Raw genomic sequence first — 26,248 nt, forward strand, 5'->3', positions numbered from 1 at the left:
TCTTTTTTTTCACTTTTATTAACTTTTTTCTCTATTTTTATCATGACTGTCACTCTAAAAAATGAGTTATAGCCATTTTAACAGTATATTCTGTTATTTGCAAGTATTTAAAAATCAGGCATGACTTTAGAAACACTTTTCTGCTGTTTCAAAACTATCAAACCTATTTTAACAAGTTTCTATTTTTAAAACTATAAAAAAAAAAAAGCAAAAAATGCTCTAAAGGAAATACCTTCTCTCAGAAAAAAAAACACCATGCCATGCAAAATCACCTCATTTTCTACTTGGCAAAATATAATTCTACTAGGGAACAAACTTCCTCATCTACCTAGATCAAATTTTAACTGACAGCATGTCCAGAGTCTTCTTTAAGTACTTCTCCCTTCTCTTCCTTTTTCTCAGTAATGTAACATTTCTACCTTTTTTAAAGGGCACATATATGCCATTCTGACTCAATTTTCAAAGCAACCAATTTTTTGAATTCTCACATCTCCAAATCCACTATATTTCCTCTGAGATACCATCCGTATCTACCTTCGCCCAAATTATTCTTTTCTGTTTGATCCTTCTTTCACCTTAATTTCTTTTAGTTATTTTATTCTGTTCCAACTCATTTAAAGTCTAGAACAAAATCTTCCCAATTTGCAATAACTTCCAAACTCACCCAGTTATAGAAATATGCCTGGAGCACATACTTCCAGATACAATAGCTCTAATTGAAAATGCTGAAAAATTTCTCAAGTTATCTGGAGAGGAGGGGTACTTTATATATGTTTAAAAGAGGCAAAAAAAAAAAAATCCACTTATGACTAGTAGGATGGGATACAATTGTTTATACAGTACTTTGCAAGCAAAATATTGACCTTTCTTTTCCAATCTGTTTTTCATAAAATATAAGCTTAAGCAGACTCACAAATCAGGTATCTTCTTTATCAGAGGCAGCATTGGTCTGTCTCAAACAACAGTGTTTGTAGATCAGACAATCAAAAATCCACAAAATTGGTATAACAAGTCATCAGGAACAGATGGTATTCTTCCAACAGTTCTAAAGAAGTTAAAGAATGCAATAGTTTAATTATTAACAGAGGTGTGCAACCTCTTACTCATAATGACTTTGTAGCAAACGAATGGAAAATTTAAAAGTAAACTGAATTATTTCTAAGAGCTACAGCAGGGAACCCTGCAATTACAGGCCAGGAAAAAAATATATTTGTGTCAGCCAAACTGGCAGAAATAATAAGATGAAATAAATCTGCAGATATAAGGATGAAAGTAATCAAAGTAAAAAAGTACTAACATTACTTTTTCTAATACTAACATTACTCTCTAGTACTAGCATTACTCTGCCCCATAAATTTATTCAAGTTCTTTTGAAGATGTAAACAAACACACAGAGAAGACTGAACCAGTTCTAATTGTTACATAATTGATTTGGTCAATGTGGATTTTCAAATGGCATTCAACAAGATCCCCAAATTGTTCCAAAACACCTAAGCTGAATGGAAGAAGAAAGATCGTCATGTGAGTCCTCATCCCATAGAAGAGAAGAAATGTACAGTAAGACCAGACAATCAGTTTGAACAGAAAGAGTGAGTAGGGACCTCTCTGCACCCACGGCAGACTCCATACAGCTTGACATACTCATAAGTGTTTGGACAACAAGGTGAAACATGAGGTGAAAGAGTCTGCTAGCAATGATCTGGAGGTCATCAAGATGTTTAATGAGGAAAAAATAAAAAATGGGGAAAAAATCAATTCATCAGTTTGTAGAGTTGTGTATAGATGACCTTTGAGGCCTATTAGGAATGGGCTTTAGCTGTGATTGGTAATTCTATGAAATATCAGTTCAGCATTGGGCTAAACGCAACAAAATCCTCACAGGTTTTATGAGACTTCTATCAATCTCTGAAGATGTCATTGTTCTTTTCATAAGTTAGGTCACAGTAGAGTTAAATATAAAGTACAGATGCCAAACTAGCTGAATGAATAGGAAGAACATTCTGAAAAAAACCCTAAAAAGCCTGTATCTCAAATGTGGTGTATCTAATTATACATGAGTTCCAGCAGCACTTAACTATCAACTTTGTACTGTAATGTGGCTTTCACACCAATTCTTTTATTTCATACTGTTCTGGAAATGCAAAATGTCAACGTATTTGACATTTTCTCAAAGTATTTGACATTCCACAGATGAGATATCCAGGATTCCTGGATGTGCCCTCCCTGGAAGAGTTCAAAGCCAGGTTGGATGGGACTTCGAGCAACCTGATCTAGTGGCATCCCTGCTCATGGCAGGGCAGCTGGAACTAGATGCTCTTTCAAGTTCCTTCCAACCAAACCATTCTGTGATTCATTATTTCAAAGTTCACACAAGGTCCTTATATAAATCAAAACACAGGAAAAATCATCACATTTTTGAAACTGTTCCATCTTTATAGCTTTATAGGTTTCTGAAAGATCTCCACATGCAGACGTATGCCACAACTATCTGCCTGACAGAAAGTCAAGATGTAATGTCAACATTTATACTTGTTTAATTTTCTACAGCTGTTTATGAGGTTTCATACTGTAAACTAAATTCAAGACTGCCAAGACTGAGCCTTGAGTAAGTAAAAAAAGCAGCAGTCCACAAATGCAGCAATTCAAACTTGTCATGGATGATAACATGGTTAACACCATCTGACATTGAATATATAATAAGATTCCACCAAACCTAAAAGGTGGGGCAGAGAAGTACCAATAAATATATTTTATTAAGCAGTACACAGAAAAATACCTAAATAGCAGTTGTTAGTGTTATTATAAATTTATGTTATAATTATATAGTGAAGGTCCTTTATCTAAGAATATTATGTTACTTTTATTTTACCAGAGAAAGCCATGAATTTTAATTTAGTAGTTAGTTATCTTCTGAGATTTACCATAATTTCTTGTCTTACATTTGATTAGGTTTACCCATACCCTTGCAATTTCCAGGGTATAAATGCATCACATCGTATATTGGTAATTAAGTAATTTTTTTCCTTCAATTTTATATTTGTTCTTGTTTCCTTTCTAGGGGACCCTGAGAATGGTTCACTACATTCTTACAACGTTACTCTCTAACATAATATAATAAAAAAAAATCTCTTTCAAAAGGCTTACCCTGAATATATCCAATGAAAAAGAATGCGTTCCTCTATTCCCGCCAGCAGCTCTAGAGCAATCTTTCAAGCTAATTTACTTAACAAATTTCATTACTACACACAGTTAAGAGGGTTTTCCAACCTGAACCCTCAGGTAAATAATTTCCCATTTATAAGAACCCAGCTACCAATCAAAGAAATCCCAGTCACAGGTGCTAGGCTTGGATGGAAAGGCAAAACTCAGTACAAGCAGCAGCTTACATCAGTATAGTAAACCAAAGGCAGCTTTTATGCCAGAATCAGTGTGGGACTGGAGATGCCACAGTGAAATTGGTAATCTTCACTCATTCCTGAATGTATGCTTATAAAAACACAACTTTTAGCTGCCATGAAATATAGCAATTTGGTATGACATAAACAGTGCAAAATCTTCCATATACAAATTTAAAAGATGTCCTGGTTCCTTAAGAGAGAAGATGAAGATACTACAGATATCTATAAAATTTTCTGAACATAATGAGAAATAAACAGCACACTGATGTTGATTAAAATGAATGCTTTTTGGTTTTAAATGTAGAAGTTCTCTATCACTCCTTACAAATTGATTTGTTACTTCAGCTACTAAAGACATCAAACCAATATCAGGAAAAAGTTTTGTACAATAAGAATGAAATAACATTAAAAGCAAATGCTGAATTGAAAGCATCATGTACAGTAAGATATTTTTCAGGTTTAATTTAATCTTGCAGGCTTATTATAAAAAGTCTCTACAAAATGTGCAGCATTATCTAATGAAAACAATAGGTCTGGTAAGTAGTGGCTACCATAAATCATTGGGAATACATAATGTTCAGCGCATCAGTTGAATGAAAAATAACACTGTGAGAAAGGAACTCAAGTAAAATTTTATTTATTTTAAGTGCATAGCACAGAAAATGCGGTTAGTGTCACAAACTAATTTAGACTTCAAGAGGAGACAGAATATTTACCTAAAATAAAGGTCTGCTTCAAGCCTTAATTGGGAAATCAAACTGTGCATACTACACATGTAAGCCACAGTTGATTTTAAGAATGTGAAAATGTTTTGTTGCCAAATTAACAGAAAAAAATTGGTCAAAAAACAACATTGCTGCAATGGAGTGCACTGAATGACTAAGTGAAAACAACTAAATGAAACACTAAAGAGACTTGATTAAAATGATAACTAAAAAAAGTGACTGAAGTGTAGCACCAATATCTTAATGAGAAATAGTGTGCATCCATGACAAAGTTACTTTGCGATAGCAAAAATCATTAATCAAAAAAAAGAAAGATTAATCCACACTACCTTTCTTCATCTTGCTCCCATAAAGCCTTCAAGTTATTTCAAAGCTTTAAAAGAATTTAAAAAATTGAATAGCTCAATACTATATAATTTCAAATGAAAACACATCTATGGCTTAAATAAGGTTCTTTTTGATGTACTATTTCAAACATGCTTTCAATAGTAAATTCAGTGATGCAGTGTGTATTTTCTCCTTGTGTATTTTTGTTTCCTACAGAATTACGGCCCCAGAATAGCATTATGATTTTTCTTGGCAATGTACAGTTTCAAGTTATTTTAGATTAAATTCAAAGCAAACTAAGCAAGTCTACTTTTGGCTCAACCACCTACTGGCCTAGGAAAAAACTAAATCTTATGTAAGCTGAAAAGGAGAAAATTACTCAAGAATTAAAACACACATATCACTACAGCTAACATATACGGGACTACATTTAAGGCATGTACATTACCTAAAATTGTGCAATGTACAAAACATTAAATTCATCCCGCTCTAAGAGCTACTACAATCACTTACCACTAACTGTGAAACACTCAAAAAGCATGTTACACCAGACATACAACTTAGTTTGAACTTTCAGAACATTGTTCGTTTCCCTTAAAAGTAAACTTAAACCAGTATTTTAAGATTTCACTAACAAAAATTACCTTCTTAGGAAACCATTCTACTCTAAGTAATGTTAGCCTGTTGTGCTCTCATAAAAATGAAAATGAAAACCAACTTTCTGATTCCCCTTCCTATTTAAGAATAACGTGATGGCACAGCCTCTGACAAAGGATTAGAGCCTAAGGAAATAATCCTTTTAGGATATTAAAATAAAACTAAGGATCAAAGGACAAAAGTAACAAGTAAATCCTTCTGTAGTGTTTGATAAAAATAAGCAAACCTTACAAATATTATTCACAGTGTATGCAATGCATTCTTTATGAAGAATGACACAGTAATTGAATCAAAACTCTGCATATAACACAAGGAATTTCTGGTGTCTCATACGAAACATATACTTGCTTTTCTCTCTTGGAGCTGCCTAGTGTGATGTATCCCAAAACAAGATTTCTCTTGTCATGGCTGCATTGCTCTGGCAGTCAGCAACCATTTTACAAGGACATAATACATTCAAATCTTTTTGCATCATTCTTTCTTCAAATTTATAAGCTCCTATCTTATATACAGAAATTTTTATTTTTCATCCTTTTTATCTTATTACACTTTATCCCATTCTACCACTGTAGTATACCACATAAAATACCCTTGTACATTTTTCTGATCCCATCAGAACCCTCCTCTATTTTGTGGCCTACATTTCATTATAAACTATTACATTTTTGTGACATTGTCACTATTGAAAACATCCAAGATGAATAACACATATAATCCACTACACTAACAGGATCTCTCCTCCAGGCTGATACTCTTCCTTGCAGCACAAGTCCCTGTCACTTCATCCCTTCAGCTACTTCCTTTTCCAACAAATTATTCTATTTTTCATCCACAATTTCTCTCACTCAATATAGAACTTTCAATGTGCCAAGAAATGCTGAAAGGGATACGTACACATTACCTCCTCAATTGTGTTTAATTGGGAAATTGACCCCATTGAAACAGTTAGTAAGTAAACCAAAAATAATACAGATCAAAAAATCTTTGATAACAAATCCATGCTGCATTTATCTAATTTCCCATTTATATCTACCTCTACTTTGTTAACCATCATTTCTTTGAAATTTTTCTCTATGTTTTGCTACTGTAATCAAGCCAGGACTGGTAATTATTTCTAGTTCTAGCATTCATATATATCAATCCCAAGAGACCTTTTCCCATTAAGCTGCAAACAGTTTTAGAATCATGACTGGAAACAATTTGGAAAGCATTTCATTCATCTGTAACTTTTTAATTACCTTTATTAACATATAGATTATATATATTGTTTTCTTCAACCAGAGAACAGATACCCATTGACAGAGCATGTATTATTGTTTGTGTTCTAAAACTATCCAAAATGAACTTCATTTAGTTTCCTAGTCAAGCTCACTGGTTTAGTCATATTTTTTCTCCCCATAAAACCTACCCATTTCTTCTTTTATTCTGGAACAAGAACATAAAATTCATAGTATTCCATACATATAGTTAATTATTGTAGAAATTTACTTATTTTTTCTTAACTTCTATTCACATATATCAGAGGCCATAAGTAGATAAAATCATTAGACTCACTCACTATTTACTTGAACAACCACAACTCCCTCTTTACTAGCGTTTCTCTCTGTAAAAGTCTAATTTTATATCTGTACAGATTGCTCTGAGCAATTTGCATGATATTCTCTTCATATAGTCTCTTATAACTCTACATCAATAAATACGGTCTACGCATCTGATACAATCAGCAGATTACTCTCAAATTAAACATTTGAGAAGGAAGAGATGGTACTGAGGGACTTCCTTAACTGTGTGAAAGCTGCAGGCCCACTCATTTGGTTAGAAAACAAAATCTTAACCAATCAGAACAAGCTCTGGAGAAAGACACAATGTGATTTATCCTTCCTGAAATTTTGCTGAAGAGGTTCTGTCACTGAATGTAGAAGCTTGATTATTTTTCAGACTTACAGAGATTATGAAAAAGGTAAATTGCTGACACTTGAGGAATTAAAACCTCGAGTCTAAAAGCAAGATTATCAACTTGAGAAGAGTCATCTGAAGATACATTTAGTAGCTTTAGCACAATATATATTACAATACAGAAAAAACGTTCAAAGCAGGAGAATGTAGGGGAAGACTCTGGTATTATTTTGGAGCCTATAGTGTGTATTTGATGTAAAATGCTCAGCTGAGCAGCACACAAACTATTGTCCATTTAATCGTGTAACATTTTATACCTGAAAACAACTTTGCAAAAATTTGAAATGAAAACACCTTCAGAATGGAAGGCAGAGGAATAAATAAACAAACATTCAGAATGACCAATTAGTAATCTTGTGCCAAATTTATTCTTCCTTTAGGAATTCAATATTTACTGATGCAACTTAAATAAATCAACATGATGAACACATGTAGAATACAAAGTGAGAGATCATCAACAGCTCAAAAGTTCCTGCATTTGCAACCAAAGTAGCATCAATAAGTTCCCTACAAGACTGATAATCAGTGAAGACACAACAGAGATCACCAAACCAAGGTGGCTACTGCTTTTTTCAAGTTCTTAAGATGGTATGTAGCAGGAAAACTGAAGCTGAGAGAATAGTAAGTGCAATTTTCCTCACAAGTCTAAGTTCAATCAGAATCATGTATGAAAGTAATTAAGGAATGTATGAAATTATTTCCTATAAGCCTCCTCCTCCTCCATCAGTGATCCCTAACTACCACAAATACGTGAGTTGTTATCAAGAATAATGGTATTTGAAGCACTGAACAAGACCTTAGTTCTTTCAACCTGAAAGAATTTCTAATATTACTTTCTATTTTATTATATTCCTTTACATTACCTCCTTGCTGTTCAAAATGGTACAAATTACTCAGGTAATTTCTGGATTTTTATCTTTTGCAAGTCTAAATATCCACCATTAAGAAAAAGAAACCAGAAACAAAACAAAAAATAAGCCAAAATAAACAAAAAAAAGCCCACAAAACCAAAACCCATACACTTAGGAAGTTTCACATCAATAAATAAATCAGATGTTAATGGCAATGATTCCTCAAAAAAAAAAAAAAAGAAAAAAATAGTTATAATAAATGCAAATGTTTGATGCAAAATTTTTGAAAAAGTAGAAAGTAGACAAGATTGACTCAAAATATCTAGAAAAATAAATCTGCAGGACAATTGCTAGTTATTTGTTTTTCATGGTCAAAAAAACAGTTCATTACTAAAAGTTCCCATGATAGCTTATTTTATAAAACATGTCACATTGGATTAAATTTATTTAGTGCATCACACAGTCACACTGGTGAAAGTGCAGCAAAAAGTGTCAGTGAAGTCTCCATGCTGGGAGGCTGAGCAAAGACCCATCAATGCACTCCAATCAACCCTACTTTGATCACTGGTGTTGGGCTAGAAGATCCCCAAAGAAACTTTCTAAAGCCAGCCATGATGTGATTCCATGAAATAAAATAACTTTTACAGCCTTTGGTGTGTAAAAAATATTATTCTAAAAGGCATAACATGCAAACATACAATGTATTTTATCAGTCACATAAACAGCAGTACATTTTAAAAAATCCTAACTTCGTAACACGTATGAAGAAGTGCTTACCCTGTCCATGACAGAAGGAAGGAAACACAACTGCATCATGGAGGTTGGAAGTTAACATGTAATTCCACTATTCCAGCAGTCAGTGAGATTAGTAACTGTTTGAAAGAAAAAAAAAATCCCTTTAATTCCACATTCTGTAAGAACAACTTCCTTTTGATTTATTCTTCATCATGACAGTGAGAAAGAATCTGTTTTCTTTTAAAATACCACATTTTCTGCTTGCTATTTAGCTAATCACAGATTATCCACAAAGATCAAACACTGAATCAGAATATTTTTAACTACCATCTTTCATTAAATCTAGATTAAGATACAATGTGATCTAGCAACCAAAGAATTAAATCAAAGAATATTTTAGGCTGTGTATTGATTTTATACTACAGAAAAGTCAGTTTCACCTGGCCCCAATTTCCCTTGTTAATATTTGCCAACTTCAAAATTATGTTTGAAGTTGATTCATTAATATTTACAGATACCATCAAATTTGCAGCTGAAAGATGTTATACATGTTGAATAAAATATATATATATCTGCATAATCAATTAAAGTAGTTCAGCCATTTAGCAGTTCTGTCAAATAATTGTTTACCCATCTCTAAGCATTACTCCCTGTTTAAAATATCAGGCAAAACTTTGAAACGGAAAAAAAAAAATAAAATCCAAGATAGACTACTTAACCTTAATTTTAATAAAAATAGTAGAAGACTATTAATATATTCCCTCATCTATTTTTCATTTATGTATTTTTATCATTTATAAAAATTATAAATATGTTAAGGAAACCTTGGAAAGAATTTTCTTTCAATCCGAATTTTAAAGGTCACTAGAATATCACTGGAAAAATCACAAATCTGGAAATTTGGAGAAAACAAAATACAAGTAATTTGAACAGCTCTTTAAAAGTATTACATAGTAAAAGAATACAACTTCCAAAATTTCAAGGAAATACCTGATATCTTCCAAAGAAACATAAGCTTTCTTCATGCAGTTCAAGGCTTAAAGGCACTGAATGAACTGTGAGCAAGTAGAAGCAACAGTACACTCACAGTGATAATGTGGGCAGAGAAAACCTTGTAAATTTTTTTTTTTCCTTTTCTTCTTTTTTCCCTATTCACTGAGTTTGCAAAACTTAAAGAGTTAATCATCCTGTTACTCTAATAAAACTGAGCACTTTTCCAATTAAAAAACATTTCATTTCCTTTGAGGAGCTAGTTACATAGAGACCACCTAAGGTGAACCACCTAAAAATAATGCCAAATTCACCATCCTATGCCCCTATAGTTACTAAATTTATTTCTACTGGAAGAAAAAAAACGTAAAGCACACACACAGAATAACAAAAAAAAACAATTGAGTTAAGTACTAATCCTACTTCAACTACATAGCTTCTGGTCAGAGATAAAAAACAAACTATCCAAACACCAATTTAGGTACTTTTAGTGTCAGAGACCAAATATTCCTCAAAATTATGCTACATGAACACCTAAAGGTTCAGTTATCACAACAGCAGTGGCTCAGAGAAGTCCATAGACACAGCACTTGGGGGCTTTTGAGCTAAAGCTATACATAGAACACTGAGCTTGAAAGAGTTTATCAGGAGTTAAGAATCTAATCAGAAGTAATTACTTTTCTAAACTAGATTAAAGAATCAACAGTATATCAACAGTAACAAATACAGTTTGAAAATAATAAATACTCCATATTAGATACAGTAATAAATATAAGTGCTTATAATTCTTGTAACATAGTACACTTGAAAGCTTCTAAAAAGATACAGTAATTTCTCTTTTTTTTTTTTTTAATCAATGTTATTTTGAACAAAAGAGGGAATTGTACCTTGAAAGAAAAAGAGCAGCGTACTTGTCAAATATATACAAGATTTTCTGTCAAACAGACAAAAACCTATTGGTGATTCTTCTTTTAGAATGACAAAGGAGTCAATTACAGAAACAATGCACTCCTCCACGGAAATTACATATATGGATTCATTTTAATAAGCAATGGATAAAGCAGTGTTCACTTTTACAGTCCTTTTTAACTACTAAGATAATACATTAACCAGAAACACATGAAGTGAGACGTTACCTTCAATTAATCTGAACTAATGAAATGTCTTTGTAAAATAAAAATTACCTCAGAAAATGGACAGGACAATCATATGATAGTAAGGGTTTATTTTCTCTTGTTTACTTACTGTATTGACTCCACAGAACCCTATTCTAATAAAACCCTATTCTATTCAAATATTTGTTGATGAATAACAAAACTTCAAACCTCTAACATCAAGCATGATCTTCCTCCATAGCCATAAATTAATAATCTACTGATAATCCTTGCAGAAGCCTCATTCAAAAAAAAAAAAAAAATCAGGAAGAGAATCTTTGGAAGCAGTGAAGTAAAAGAACAGTGTATGGAAGTTAGAAGGACGTAACTTATGTGTTATAAAAAGAAAGAATTTGTGACATTGAATTGTTTCTTACTCTTGCGAATAAACACATAACAAACTCTGGGGATTAGGAGGTCCATATGGATAAATTTAGCTCATGAGGTAGGAGAAAGTAGTTCCTAAACACGTGCAAAACAGATAAAGGAAACAGGCACTGAAGCAGATTATTTCATTAAATAAAGGATTCCAAATTGCTTATTCCCTTTTAATTAAAGCACCAAAAATGCTTTCAAAAACATACAGTAGCTGAATCAAGAGGCTGAACAGAATAGGGCTTTCTGCCCTGTGTTAGTCATTGGAGAGTTAACAAACAGAAATGGTGCAGTCCTTTCTTAACAGAACTTAGTAGAACATTTGCCTCCTGTTTCAGTGCTCATCTGGGACCAAAGTACAGCCGCCTCTTCTTGGGGAAAGTGCAGCTCCCTGTCAGTAGAATAATCTGGATGCCTTGGGAAAGGGACAGTGAGGGAGAAAAAAACAATGGACAACCTTAAGGTAATATTTGACTTTTACATTCTATTTCTGCTGAAGTGCTCCACTAAACTTTCTTTTCTTTTCCACCTGCTTCACTGTGTCATTCCTTAATGGCTGCAAACATCAGAAGCAAGATCAGAGGTAAGATCTTTTCTCTTTTGGCTGGCATCAAAGCAACATGCAAAAATCTAATAACCAGGAAACTTACATCAGTCTGTTCACAACTCAGCTGGATGTTTATAAATCAAGATAAAAAACAGGCAGATAAGAGAGCTGCTGAGTTTGTAATAGTTATGCAAAAATGCATGACACTTGGCAGCCATAAGTAAACTGAAGTGATATTGCAAGAGGTTTTGCAATATCAAAGCATAGTGAAGGCTATATGGTATTCAGATGTTGGGGGGGAAAAAAAACAGTCACAGAACTGAGCTGCAAGACTTTCTTCTTATATATGGCAGGCTCGGAGACTGGGCGATTTGACAGAAATGCCAGAATACAGTTTTGAGTGGGCCACATCAGAGAAAGAATGTCAAATGGGATCATTAACTAAATAATCAGACTTGCTTTTGTATCACCATTTCCTAGTTCAAACTGAACCATGTTTGATGCAGTACTTTTATTAGAACAAGACAAATTTTACTGGGGATTGCAAATAGTAATATTGCCATATGATAAAGAAGTATTACCTTAGCTTTAATTGCACTGTGCCAAAACATGCAAATCTCAGCCTGCAAAAATTTCTCTTGGCGCTCCAGTTTCCTTTTACTTGGGATACAGAACTTTACACACTAAAAAGCACCAAAAAAGGCACCTAATGTGCTAATTCAAGTAGCAATTTACTTACATTAGTATATAGGTTCATGCTGTCTAATTTACATTGGTTTACAGCTTTTGTAGAGCTTCATGCCACCAAAAGTTGATTGCTTTCTGCATGTGGTCCTCACCATCACCATGGCTCAAGTATACCACTGATCTAAGATCTATCCATTTATTTAAAAGTGAAGGAACTGAAAAACTCAAAGCACTTTGTACAATAGTAAGGCTAAGAATAAAACAGAGCTCTGAAGTTGTAAGTCAAAATCTCACATAATGCTGCCAATGTCTTTTCCTCCCAAAATTGGCATGACACATTATTAAGGAAAAATGACAGATGAGTTTAAAACTTGCTGAGTTTAAAACACCTTTGAAAGTATTAGCTTCTTGCTTAGCTCCTTTTATGTTCTTTTAAACTTAATACTTTAAGTTTACTCTGTTAATCAGAATTCTCATTTTTATTTATAACAACTATCCCTAATGCATATATTTGCTGTCAAACCATGGAGAGTGTTAGCAACTATCAGCTTTAATCAGTTAGTTATTTTCTTTTATTTGTAAGACAGCATTTTTATGTCTCTGTGCCCAGATATATACAACATTTTCAACAGCAATTAAAGCAAGCTTGATGTTTTTTACCAAAGAATACCTAATCTTATAAGCTAAACATTCTAAAATTAAGATTTTTAATTCATTTTCCATGTAAGGTCTGTAATTATTAAAGCAATATTAATACTTTAGAGTAACAAAAGACTTAAAAGCTAAATTTGTGTAAGTTCTCAAAGGTACTTCTAGTGAAATCCCATTAAAGTATTTCAGATTGATAGTAAGTAACAAAATGCAGGATTTTAAATCACCATTTGAATCAATTTGAAAGTCAAGCACTTGTAGGAAAAACCTAAAATCATGTTATTCTTACTGTTTCCTAAGTAAATGTACAGCCACACAGAAAGCCATTTCCTTCATAGAATAATTTCTCACATTATTTGTGAGAAAAGCAGTATTTTCTTTTATGGTGAACACATTATAATAAGGATGTGGCTATCATAGCCAGCAGCTCTTATGTTTAGCTGCTTTACAGCAGGATCTCACAATTCCTTAACTTGCAAGTTAGGCTTTTTCCACCTACTCTTTTAGAACAGGTATTACGGTCTTGTTCCTACTTTCAGTGTAGGCTTTTTCTAGCTCTTCAGTTTCCTTCGTTTCTGAATAGCTCAGGTTAATTTTAGCAGCAATAACAAGAAAAAAATCAAGAATGCCCATTATTCCCCATACTGGACTTTAAAAGAGCTCTCCATGGTTCTGAGCTACCTCCTGCAAGAGTCACACACACTCCACAAACTCTTTTTTACTCAATTCTGGCTAAGGCCCAAACACAGTTAGTAGGCTTTTGGTTCATAAAACCTTGTATTCTTTTTAAAGCAAGCAACCCTGTTTTAGCAAATTGAGTCTCAGGACAGAATTTCCTAATAATTCAAATGAGAGTCTGGAAGGTATTTGGAGGTCAGTTCCACGAGGAAGAGGGGCATAAAGGATATACATCTCTAGCCCTTAACTACTAAATCAAAAAGAAACAATGAAACAAGAAAATCGGTCTGCTCCCCACTTGAAAATTGCAAATGAAGATTATAACAAATGGCAGCAGAAGATTAGAAGGCAGGGGCTACCCCATCATGCTGCATTATTCAAATGATTATCTACTCTGAGGTAGGTATGGAGGAGCTTAAGAAGCAAAACATTGGTTTTTGAAGTTGGTTTTGCTAAAATCAAAATATTCTAGACAGATAAGTAGACTCATACAATCATAAAAGTTTTTAGGTTGGAAAAGAGCTCTAAGATCACGCGGTCCAACCATTACCCCAGCATTGCCAAGTCCACCACTGAACCATGTCCCAAAGTGCCACATCTACACATAAGTACAACAAACAAAATTTTAAATACTTTGAGCACTCTGGGCTCCCAAGACAAGGAAGCCTCAAGAATATTTTGAGAAAAGAAATGGTCCTATAAATAGATGATACCAACATCCTTCTTACGTGGAGACTAGCGGGGATTCTAAAGGATTCTAAGGCAGGTTATACAGTAAGGTATAAAATACCACCCATATAAGATAACAAGCTGTTTAACACCAGTTAATGCTCTGTGGTGAAATAAAGAACTGCTGAGAATAAAGACAGAATTTTATAAGAAAACTAGATGGTCTTTTAGAAAATGCTGGGAAGGACCTGGTGACTTCAAGCCCACAATCACTTCCAGATACAAGACCAGAAGCAGCAGAAAAGACATCTTTGGAGTACAATTGAAGCTGTTTTGTAAAATTTCAATGACCAAGTTTTTGCTCCCTATGACACACATAAACCAAGCAGAGAAGGGGTGATGAAGTTTAATTAGAAGATACTAAATTGACAGCCTACAGAAGTTTTGAGAAGCCAATTCTTACATGCATAAAAGCTATATCAAATATTTTTAAAGCACAGTGGAACTGAAAGACTTGACACAGATACTGTAAGTGCAAATTATGTTTGAGCTGATTATTACAGCACATTAAATACAGGACCACAGCAGGAAAGTTAAATGAAATAAATGCATTTGCAGTTACTAGAAGGAACTTAAATTGATGCCTACATTGAAATCTTTATTCACAAAGAAGATGACAGAAGAATTCTTGCAGCTAGGAAACTACAATACTCATCAGAAACAACAGGCACATCAATTAACACCACATACTGGGAAATAAAGAACATTGTTTTTCTGAGGGATGTCATGCCTCACTTAGGTGACTAAGTTTTATAAACTAGGTGACTAAGTTTTATAAACTAAATTAGCATGGAATTAGGGAGACCTAATTGATGTAAAATATTAGGATTTTCAGAAGGCGCTACTAGATTGTGAAATTCACTGTAATTAAAGCGTTTCCAGTTTAAAGAATTTGATATGTTAAAGAAAGCAGACTTAGATATTCTTTCTACAAAAATCCATCCATGGATACTATACTGCATCTGTCTTAGAACAACTGAAGTCCTGGAAGCTCAGAAAGTAAGCTAGAAAGTTCATGGCTGCTTGCTTCCACTTCTACAGCTAACTGCTACTGACATTTGAGTAGGACAGAAAGCCTTCTCAGACAAAAGCTCAGATCACATTAAACTTAAATCTGACTTTTTCTGACTGGATCTTATGTAGCCATGGTCATTGCTGAAAATCTCTTCGGTAAGCAAAGGAAAGAAGTGAAGAAAATACAGTAAACAACAAAATACAGAAAAACAGTGCCACAGAACTCAGCCAATTCTGATAGAGCTCTGGTATCATTCTTAAGAGTCTTCAAGATACCTAATATAATAAACTTGGACTTCTGAAGCACCAGAGTTAGGGAGACTATTTTTACTGCAAGAATTTCAAAAGCAATTATTTGGGAGTTGGCTGGAATGGTAGAGTGCATGCGTATGCATTTGGAAGTAGGTACCAAGAACTGAATTCTGCAGATACACAACAAACCATACTGCTGGAGTATTTAGGGAAAACTTTTTCAAAACTATGCCTTATCATGTCAGTCTTAATATAGATTAAATATAAAATAGAGAAAACAAATTTTACTTTTAAGATTGCTTTCTCTCACATTCTTCTTTCAAGGAAAAGCAGCAGTAAACCATAGAAAGAAAGAAGTCACAATGTGTGAGTCATGTGAAAACAGAGAAAGATGAGACAACACAAGCATTTCTACAAAAAAAATATTATGAAAGATGCTTGGATGGTAAACTAAAACATGAAACATAACATTTTACCTGCAATTTATAAAACTGTAAGTACAGGAGCTTAGAGGAAACAAACTTATTACATCCTGTCTGTAACTTTGTTTTAGTCAGAGAGCTTTCCATCCCTCATAACACATTTTTGAAAAAATCCTAATAATAAGTTTTGTAAATGCAGCAATTAGTATGTTCTTCTACAAATTAACAGAGTATTATTAGGACAAACACAGTCAAAGGCTCCAAAAAGCAATCTATTAGGGAAAGATTGAAGAAATTTTGTAATTGTATGTGATTGTTATATCCTAATGAAATCTGTGCACGTGAACACTTTGTTTTCATGTTTTAATTTAGGAACCTCACCATTTAATCTGTATATGAACTACCTAAAACACAGGCAGACTGCACTTTCAGGACCGAGTAATAAGTGCTCACAGGGTGTCACATGCTGCTGCTGCTGGTGTAATTAAGTCCTTCTGTATTCAAAGGACTTACTGTTCCTGCTTTGCACCCCTAACTTAGATCCTGATCCTGCAACCAGCATTCACAGAAGCATCCAAAATTATCCAAAGTGTCACTGTAATCAATACAAGACAATTCTCAGAAACAAAACAGAAACCCATGCTACCTATGTGATTTCAAACATTTTCATTTTCCAAAAGCTGGTCTGAATTATTGCTAATCTTTTCAGAACAATATCCAATCATCAATTTGGAGGAAAACTACTCATTTTTTGTTGATCATTTACATTTCAGTAACTGATGTCAAATAAATTAACTATTTACTAAATAGACTAATTGGAGTGGGAAAAGCCCACAGAATAGCAACACTGCATTCTCAGCACAATAGTGCCTCACTCATTTTCTAACCACATTATATAGAGGAAAAGAATAAGATTGCCAAAACATCAAAACCCAGAGATTTCATTTAAAATATATGTAATCATAAAGCATTACATTCCAGGCAGTCAGAGGGGGAAAAAGTACATTTAGATGATACTAAAACTTGTTTTCAAAGTTCAGGGAACTATATGTTTTAAATTCTAAAAATTCTTTATGTTTCCTATTCAGATACCCCAGAAGCATAGTACATGGGGAAACATCAACTGAAAATTGGACAAATAACACTGATAAAGTGGTAACTGATTTTCTCCCTGCACTCCATCCATCACTACACAATACTACCAACATAACAAGCACTATAAGTCTTTCTTCAGAACAGAATCCTTATGCTCAATTGAACTTTGCAGCTATACCAGCCCTCCAGCAGCTTTTGACTGCTGCATATACCTATGCTTTCATAGAGACTGAATCAAACAGCCACCAAAATTCTGACTGCATTTTACAATCTGTAAACAGCAGATTTATAAACAGCATGCAATGGAATATGTATTTTAAATATACTAGTAGTATACCTCATTTTTTTACAACAATGAGGGTAGATGAAAGTCTAAGACTTTCAAAAGGTTAGGTTTTGAAAGTCTAAGACTTTCAAAAATTCAACACTGGTATTTAAAAAAAAACCCACACAACCCTGATTTGCTTTAAATGGATCCATTATTAGACATACTGTACCAAGTAACACAAATCATATAGTCATATCTTCATGGAATGCTACATGCACAGGTTCATTTAGTACCATTCAGAATTTTTATACATTACCTGACCTCATGAAGAGCTCTTCCCAAATCTCAATAGATACTCACTTCCAACTTCCTTCACTCCCTATCTATATTAGAGAAGCACACACACAAAAAAATACTTAAAATGAAAACATTATGCCAAGATTATTTGGTTGTAAATATAATACTGAAGTTTCCTATATAGGTTCTATCCAGAAAAACACAAGAGACTGTATTTTCCAGACAATTTATTCTTATGATGACCCAGCACAGGCTCTTGAGCAGGTAAGATGAAACCTTGCATTACACTGTTACCATTACAAAAAATAACCATATATTCTGGATTTTTCTATTCCATTATGGGGTTACAAATTCACAAAAAAAAACCCTGTTTCTCTTTCTCCCCAAAATTTCATTTTTCTAAAAGCAATTGTTGAAGAGCAATTGTTGAATTGCCAAAAGCAATTGTTGAATTGCCAAAACTAGGCAATTTAATTATAGTTTATTGATCAGGTCACCTCTGTATTGGCTCTTCTTCAAGATACCATACTTGAACACACATCAAATAACTCTTTTCATGGTTGTGTTTTAACAGGAGTTAAACATAGCAGCCTATTAGCTCAAAGACCATCTTCAGAATTCTTGCAAAAGAAGGCTCCATTAAGTACAGCACCTTCCAGGTTCCTGGTATCAAGACCAGCATAAGCAACAGCTACATGAGGAAGTCAGTTCTATATACACATTTAAAAGGATGATCCTAGTACAGAAGTATAGTCAATTAAGATGAAGGTATAACCTATGAAGGAGTCACATTTACAGGCAGCAATGTGTGGGCCACCATTTTGCAGTGCTGTTGAGAAAGGTTTCTCAGACTTTTGGAACAGTTTGGCTAAGGTTTTTAGGTTTTGTTTTAATTTTTTTCTCTTTTTTTTTTTTTTTGGAGATAGCTTGATTGGGATAGTTTAATGTTTTAAGTGTTGAGCTTCTCTCCTGCCACATTCTCTCAGATTTTCTCTGCTTCACTAAAAAGATTATAGATTAAACACACTGTATGTTAGGCTACCAATAAAAAGGCATGAAAGTGGATATATCACTACAATCACACACCACCAAAACATTCTTAACTTACAGTTCTGAGCTTTCTAGAAATGAGAATCATTATTTTTAAGTGCTTGAGGAGATTTATCAACAAGAAAACGGGGGAATGGGAATCAATTCTGACAGTAAATAAAGAAAAACATTATGTTCCCACAAACACTTTTTAACCAGTTTATCCAAATCATTCCAAAAATAAAATATTTGATATTAAAAAAAACCCTCAACATTTTATTAATTATCTGGTTATTAGATTGTTATGAAATAATTTGTCTTCCCTGTTTGCTTAGGAAAAATGCATTTTTATACTTCATTCCTTAATCTTGTCTAATTAAACGACAGGTGGAGAAAGGTAAAAACATGCTCACATGGCAAAAAAGTCTAGAATCCTCTCCACAATTTGACTGCATGGACTGGGCCACAGGAACAGAGGAAAAATAAAGGTAAAATTCTTCTTGCCTTGAAGAACACTGAACACTCTGAGAAACAGAATTAAGAAATTTAGCAGCTGAAGAAAGATAATCAATTCATAAACACAACAATCTTACTAGATGAAAAAAACACTTGATTACTCATCATAACAGGCCAATAATTAGACCAAAAAAAGTTACATCCTTAAGCAGGATAATATTCAGGAGTACCAGAATAAATTTCAACATTTTAGAAAAAGTACGCTAGATGTGAACAAAACAGAAAAAAAAAAAAAACTTTCTTCATACTGTGACTGCTAAAAAGGTCATAGATAAAAAGTTTTTAAAAAATATTTTTATTTGTGCATATGGATACATGCTCCTAACTTGTCTAAAGAAATGGCAGGGTTTAAAATACTGTTGAAATACAAGATAGCAACAGAAGTAGCTGGCCATTACTTAGTGAGCAACTAAATGGAAAGAGCACATATTTGCACAAGAGTACTGAATTGCATCAAACTTCTGATTATTTTCTGTATCAAGCTATCAATTAATTTTTCTGAGGCTTCTTTACAGAAGATATTTGAGTCTCAGTGCACAGAGATCTGAAGAAAATCCATGTATTTTTGGGAAAGCACACAAAACCTACTCATATTTGGCACACATTAGGAAAAGATCCCATTCTTTCTGCCATCCACTCCATCTCTAGATGACATGTTTACAACAGTTACAGTTATTCAATTAAGAAAAAGTTGATGCAAAGGAATAACTGAAAAGTGGGCAATAAGCAATAGAAGACAAATGGAAAAACCCTCAAGTTCTGCCAAATTTAAGGGATTTACACAGTTCAAGACTGAAAGATCAGTGCTCCAAAACTGCATGTGGAAGAAAAAAAGCTGAACAAGAGGTGGAAAGCTTATGTTAAAATACCCTCTGAAGCCTTTAGAATGTATGAACTACATTCCGCTAATTTTCTGAACAGAGTTATCCATTTTCTTGACCTTGCTTCAAGCTATGCTCCCTGCTCTGGTGAGACACCAAAACATCAGCACATTCTCATACATGCTGCTGTAAAATTCTCCCAAACTCGGAGATTATTTTTCACTGTTCACATCCTAGCAACACTCTCTGGAATATTGCTATTGGACTAAAGAGCCAAAACTAAATACAAGCTGCTAGCTGAAAAATCTAGGGATCAGTGTAATACTTCTGATTTAGTGACTTTTGACTTCAAGTGTATGCTTTAGAACAGTTTACAGAAATATACCATTTCAAATAAACAATTGTAGCACTGATGAAGAATGAATGTTCAATTTTCAGTTTTTGCAAAATAACTTCCAAAAATATATGCATTAATTTTTCCCATCCAATGGAGCTTAGTAACTCAGATTCAGCATGCAGATCATTTTACATCCAAATACATTTTAAGAAATACATATTGGTTAACAGCGACAATTATTAACTGGAAAACAGAGATTCCAGGTATACGTAAATTAGTTTTCTGGAATACCTGAAACACTAGGATGAAACATTATAAAATAATAAGAAAACATGTAGATCAGCAAACTGAATACAACTAGATTAATTGTTTGAATGGAGACAGTGGGACAAAATTAGTGCAAGCATTTTTAATATGAATGTTCATTTAAAATAGAAATTGTTTAGTAACAGAAAAATATAAAGATCATAAAATATTTTTAGCAAAATAGCTTAAGAACCAATTCTAATAGTATTGCTACACTAGAAGAAGTTTTATTCCATTTATTCTTTATTCCAGAAAGCATTAGTTTTGTCATATTGCTGCTAAGAGTGGCCCATCACAGCACATATATACTTGTTTTTGCAAATATTCTGGCCCCTGTTCACAAGATCTTGTAACCACAGAAAAGTGCACAATACAGCTGAGATTCCAGACCCTTCTTTGTCACTGACTATAATTAATGAACTGTTTTACAATGCTCTGTGGGATGCTAATCACAGCATTCAGGAAATTATGAGGACTCAAGAGTCCACTTCCTACAACTTCGTTAGTGGCTTTTTAGTGTCCCCTTTATGAAATACATGTGGCTCATCACACCAATTTTCATTCAGCCACTCTCCAGAAGATACATGAATTTTTCTCAGAGGAGTGTTAAGAACATGTAACAATAGCACACATAATTTTTCCATGTTTTTTTTACTTCAGCAAGAACCAAAACACATTGAAATGAAGATAATCAAGAAGAAAGGATGCATGACACAGATGGTGCACAAAAACTATCAACTGCTGCAAGTGTTCACTGACCACCTGCACAGTGCTGAAAAGCACTGAAAAGGGTCTGTGAGAAAAGCACTGAGTTGTAAGTTCAGTCACTATTACAGTTACAGGACAATCAGCAATCTCCTTGCACCCTTCAGACTATGTTCATGCCAAACACAACTGCACATAATGCTGATGACAATCAAAGTCATTTGACAACAGTGCAAAATGAAAAGATCGCCCTCCAGAAGCTTGCAATTCCAGACTACTATCTGCTTGAAGGGAAATATAATGTAAATAGCTATTCTCATACATTTAGAGACACTAAAAGCATGACCTTTGCCCAGCACTGCAACAGGAAAAAGCACATTTTAACACAAGGAAATTTCTTCACTGAGATGAATCAAGAGAAGAGAGATATACAGTATTTCTGCCTTCCTAAGCCAATCTTAAGCTTAGAGGGGAAAGGAGTACCACTAATATTAATATGGTTGGGAAGGAAGGTGCAAAAAGCAGTCTTTCTTTGTGAAAACATTAGCATATTTCCTGGAAAGGAACATGCTCAGTGGAAGAATTGCAAAGGCAACATTCATTCAGAAGGATTCTACCATTAGCTCAACCCATGAAAAATCTATACACCATCTAGAAAGGAGAAAGGAGCAGTACAGCTACTGCATAAGAAGATGCAATACGATGCCTGAAAATGCATTTGGCTGGCAGAAAAGGAGCTGGTAATGCCTTGAGACAATGATGGATTTCACAGATTTATATTCCTGTTACTGTGACACATTGTGTATTTTACATAGCATTTGTGACAAAAATGTTACCAGTAACATGCTGACTTGGGTATGGTATATTAATAGCTGCCCCCAGAGGGGAGCACCAGGAATTGGACTGGGATTGCTCCATAGTAGTCTGTAATATCTTAGTTTCCTGAGCCACAACATGAGGTCTCAGCTCCATTTGCAAGGCTAATGCCAATCCTTGCTTTCTTTCCATCTAATGTGTATATTCTGCTATACTGTCTTGCTGCACTCTAATACTCATGACTACCATCTTTGTTTTGCGATCCAATGGTCAAACACTTTCTCCTGTTTCTTGCATCAGGACCATACATGCTCTCCAAGAAAAGGCACACATTTTAATAAAACCATCCATGAGGTTCAAACACATTAAAAGAGAGAATGAGAGGGAACAAATGATTCCCAGATAAATTGCTCAAGTACTTAGTAACCAAATGTCTGTTTTCAGGTCTCACCAATGCATTTTCATTTAGGATTAAAGTTCAAATCTTCAAAACTGCTTAAGTAACACTTTAACAGAACAAGCTTATTAAATGACATATATTTTCCCCAGAATCTGCATTTTTACAGCTCTTTTCTAAACCTCTTAAGACTATTTCTGACTAATCTCAGGAACCCCAAACTAGGCATTATACACTCACCACAGCCCATTAATATTGTATACAGTAGTTAATAAAACCTCTCCTGCACCCCTTCTACTGCTTGTGTTATTCAAAACCATTGTCTCTAATCCATAAGTGCAATCTACAATATTGGTCTCTAGACCTGAGATCACACATTTGGCTCCAGCCAAATACTTTCCAGTTCAACTTGCCAAGCATATTAACAGTTAGTGACCTCTTTCTATCAAATTTAGACATTTATTAGGAGCAAGGTATTCTTCCCAAGAGCTAAAGCAAATGACCAAGCACCTCCTGCCATGTAGCAATGAGGGAGCCCTCCTTAGAATTTCAAAGTTCCCTCCTTACTGACAGGTTTTTGGATTCATTAACCAATTTTAATATGGTTAACTTGAGTTACGACAAATATGCTTAGGCAAAATCAACCTGATTAAGACAGTATCATTAGGATCAGTTTCAAGTGAATCACCCTACAATTAATTTCTGCCTTGATTAGATTTTTTTCCACATACTAGCAAACACCTAATTTTTCTCATTCCCCTTAGACTTGGCTTATTTCAACATTTGTTTAAGTACAAAAGAAGTAAAAAAAAAACAAAAACACCAAGACTGAAGTCGAAAAACAATTAAATGAAGATTTTCCTATGCTAACAGGATCTGCCAATTTCAGATGTGTTTATTAGCCACTATTTAATATAATCCAAACTACAAAGAAATACTGAATTATCAGTGTAGTATAATTATATCATTAAAAAAAGAGCAAAGCCAAAACAACTGCAGTATATTTCTATACAGCAGATGTCACCTTGACATTTATCCACATCTTGTTCTTCTTCCCATGACTACAATTTTTTTCACTCAACAGCAAAAAGTATGCAAGACTATCACCCCCTCTACCATTTCATCTAAAAATTATAACATTAAATAAAAATTCATAATTCACAGATACATTTATCACACCTACACTATCTCTCTGCATTTCATACTAAAAAAAAAACTTTAAAAACCCTGTGATGTTCATCCTCACCTATTTAACTGAAAGAACTTGTGAAGCAGGAAACTTCTTGCCTGGCTATTTCTTCTGATTTTGTCCCAGTAAACAATTTGTCATTACAAAAGTTTAGTTTCATGTAACAGATTATTCCCAGACATTTTAAAAGGTACAGACTACCAGTGGTATTTGAAATTTGGCTTTTCAGGCACTGTAAAAATAGTACTAATTTAGAGCCAAATAATATCCACCAGGTTATCATGTCTAGTTTTTTTCCAAATTATCGGTTGAAGTTTTAGATTTGGACTATTTCAGTTTAAATGCAGATGCATTTGAGATAAAATGGTACTTGGTCCATTGAAAGAAATATTTAAGCTAAAAAAAAAACAAAACACTGCAATATGCAGAAAGATCTTATGCTCCTTCTCAGCATCATTTGCAAAAAGCTGTTCTCCCTATGCTTCATTCACAAAAGAGATAGACAATTAAGCGGGGGGAAATTTTGCTCCTTAATCAGCCTCTTATTATTTCAACCTCTCCTCACAGGTCTTGGATCAAGCGTTGTATTTCCAATACTATTTTCTCCTGGACTCTCCAATTTGGCAAGATAATTTTGATCTCTTGGCATGCATTAAGTGCATGGTTCCAAACTGGACACAATGACCTAGCTGACTCCATTTCTTACTTAGGTTGTGTAGAGAGACCTACATCAGTTTTACAGTCCTGAATAACAGCACTTTCATTTGCTCATCCTGGTGTGATGTTACATTCTCAGAACTACTTTTTGTGCATGATACTCTTGATTTAAGGTAGCTCTTAGCCCTCAATTTCTTTCTTTAGAACTCTCAGCCATTCCTTATCCTGGACTCGCCTGTTTTCTTTTTCTTTAATTTAAAAGTAGGATTTTTAGTTTGCCCTTAATCGCTTGAATCTCATTTTTTCCTGCTCATTCTAATTTCTTGCTTCATGTTAAATTCTCCTCCAATCTTCCAACCTCTCTGGAGTGCCTCAGCCTTGTATCATTTTGCGCTGCAGTAAACATGTGTGCAAATGGATCCATTAGCATCCTCTTTTCTTGAAAAGAAAAACATAAAAGACTGTTGTTTGTGCCTCTGCATCAGAAATGACTTATCTAGAACACACTTTTAATAAAGAATACAGTTCAGAGAGACAGAGGAGCAGGAAGCAATCTTTCAAAGAAGAATCCAAGCTAAATGCCTACCAGGATAGAAGAGCACACTGAAGCCAAATGTTGCTGATCCTCAGGCAAGAGGGAAAGTAGCAAATAAGACCATAGATACTCCAGAACCACAGAGGGACAGTCCTGATAATGGCAGGGCTAAATCAGCAACATACCTGCCTGAAAAGGTATTTTCCATCAGGAATCATATACTGATCTATTTAGATATGTAGAAACAGAGAATATGTATCTGAGATTTTAGGTGCCCTTATAATAAATAAAACTGAAGATATACAGGCCTTTTCCAGAGATTAGTTTATCTTGAAAAGCCTATTGCAGATTAGTCCAACTTACAGAATACCCTAGAAAAGATAAGAAAGTGTTTTAGAATCCAATAAAAAATGTTGATTTTATCTTTATTTCTCAACAAACTACAGAACAGCAGTTCATAGATGGAATGGATTAGACTAAGTATGAAATATGATTTGGAAAAAAAAAGGAAAGGCTACCATGGAAACATTTTTATATCTGAAAAGAATCAGAAAACAATATGAAATAAGTATATGGATTATAATACAGTTTCCTCAAGCCATACTGTGATAGCAGAAAATAATTCCAAATGCAGCTTGTTACAAAATCTGACCAGAAGCAGGAATCCAACACAATCCATGGATTGGATAATCAAGTAATAGGGGGAAGATATCACCTTCGCTGTAGTGCTCAGTTACTTGTCTCAACCCACCAACACTACCTAGATCTTACCTAGACACTCCTCCACTGCTCAGCCTCCCTCAGTAGTTGAGCAATGCATATACCAAGCTACTGGCTTAACTATAGCTGCAGGCACTGCAGTTTATAGACCTGCACAAATCCCTTTAATTGCCCTCCCACACAAGCTAAACAGAAAAGGCAAGAAGAAGTTTCATGCAGTTCTCAACCACTGTGCCTCTTTCTTGCTAAAGGAAGGAACACATATCTGCTAAAGACAGTCAAACCATCACCACAGCTTCCTGACAAAGCAAGTTAGCGTGAACACAGAACAACAGGAAGAGCAAAAGTAGGTAATTACATATGCATGCATGCCTGCAAGAAGGCGCTCACAAGGAAATAGATTTTAATTTAC

At 34.1% G+C, this 26,248-nt stretch overlaps 1 protein-coding gene and 1 long non-coding RNA gene across 10 annotated transcripts in view; one reads left to right on the plus strand and one right to left on the minus strand.

The window, feature by feature from the left end:
• Positions 1-26,248, minus strand: part of FUT8 (fucosyltransferase 8) — a 95,200-nt gene that overhangs the window by 45,947 nt on the left and 23,005 nt on the right. For 3 of the 9 annotated variants that reach the window (XM_030274148.4, XM_030274151.4, XM_072929890.1), the window contains 2 exons: positions 8,692-8,786; positions 914-1,045 (listed from right to left, as the gene is read on the minus strand). The gene's annotated coding sequence lies outside the window, so the exon portion shown is untranslated. Of the gene's footprint in view, positions 1-913; positions 1,046-4,452; positions 4,472-8,691; positions 8,787-17,827; positions 17,895-26,248 lie in introns of those variants that run through there. The other 6 variants (XM_030274153.4, XM_041716586.2, XM_072929891.1 and 3 more) reach the window with 4 other exon arrangements.
• On the plus strand, positions 18,583-25,000 carry LOC140684277 (uncharacterized). The gene is made up of 2 exons (XR_012056321.1): positions 18,583-19,325; positions 21,478-25,000. It is a non-coding gene; the product is annotated as an uncharacterized lncRNA (long non-coding RNA).

The sequence above is a fragment of the Taeniopygia guttata genome, chromosome 5, assembly GCF_048771995.1.
Source record: "Taeniopygia guttata chromosome 5, bTaeGut7.mat, whole genome shotgun sequence".
Taxonomy (NCBI): Eukaryota; Metazoa; Chordata; class Aves; order Passeriformes; family Estrildidae; genus Taeniopygia; species Taeniopygia guttata.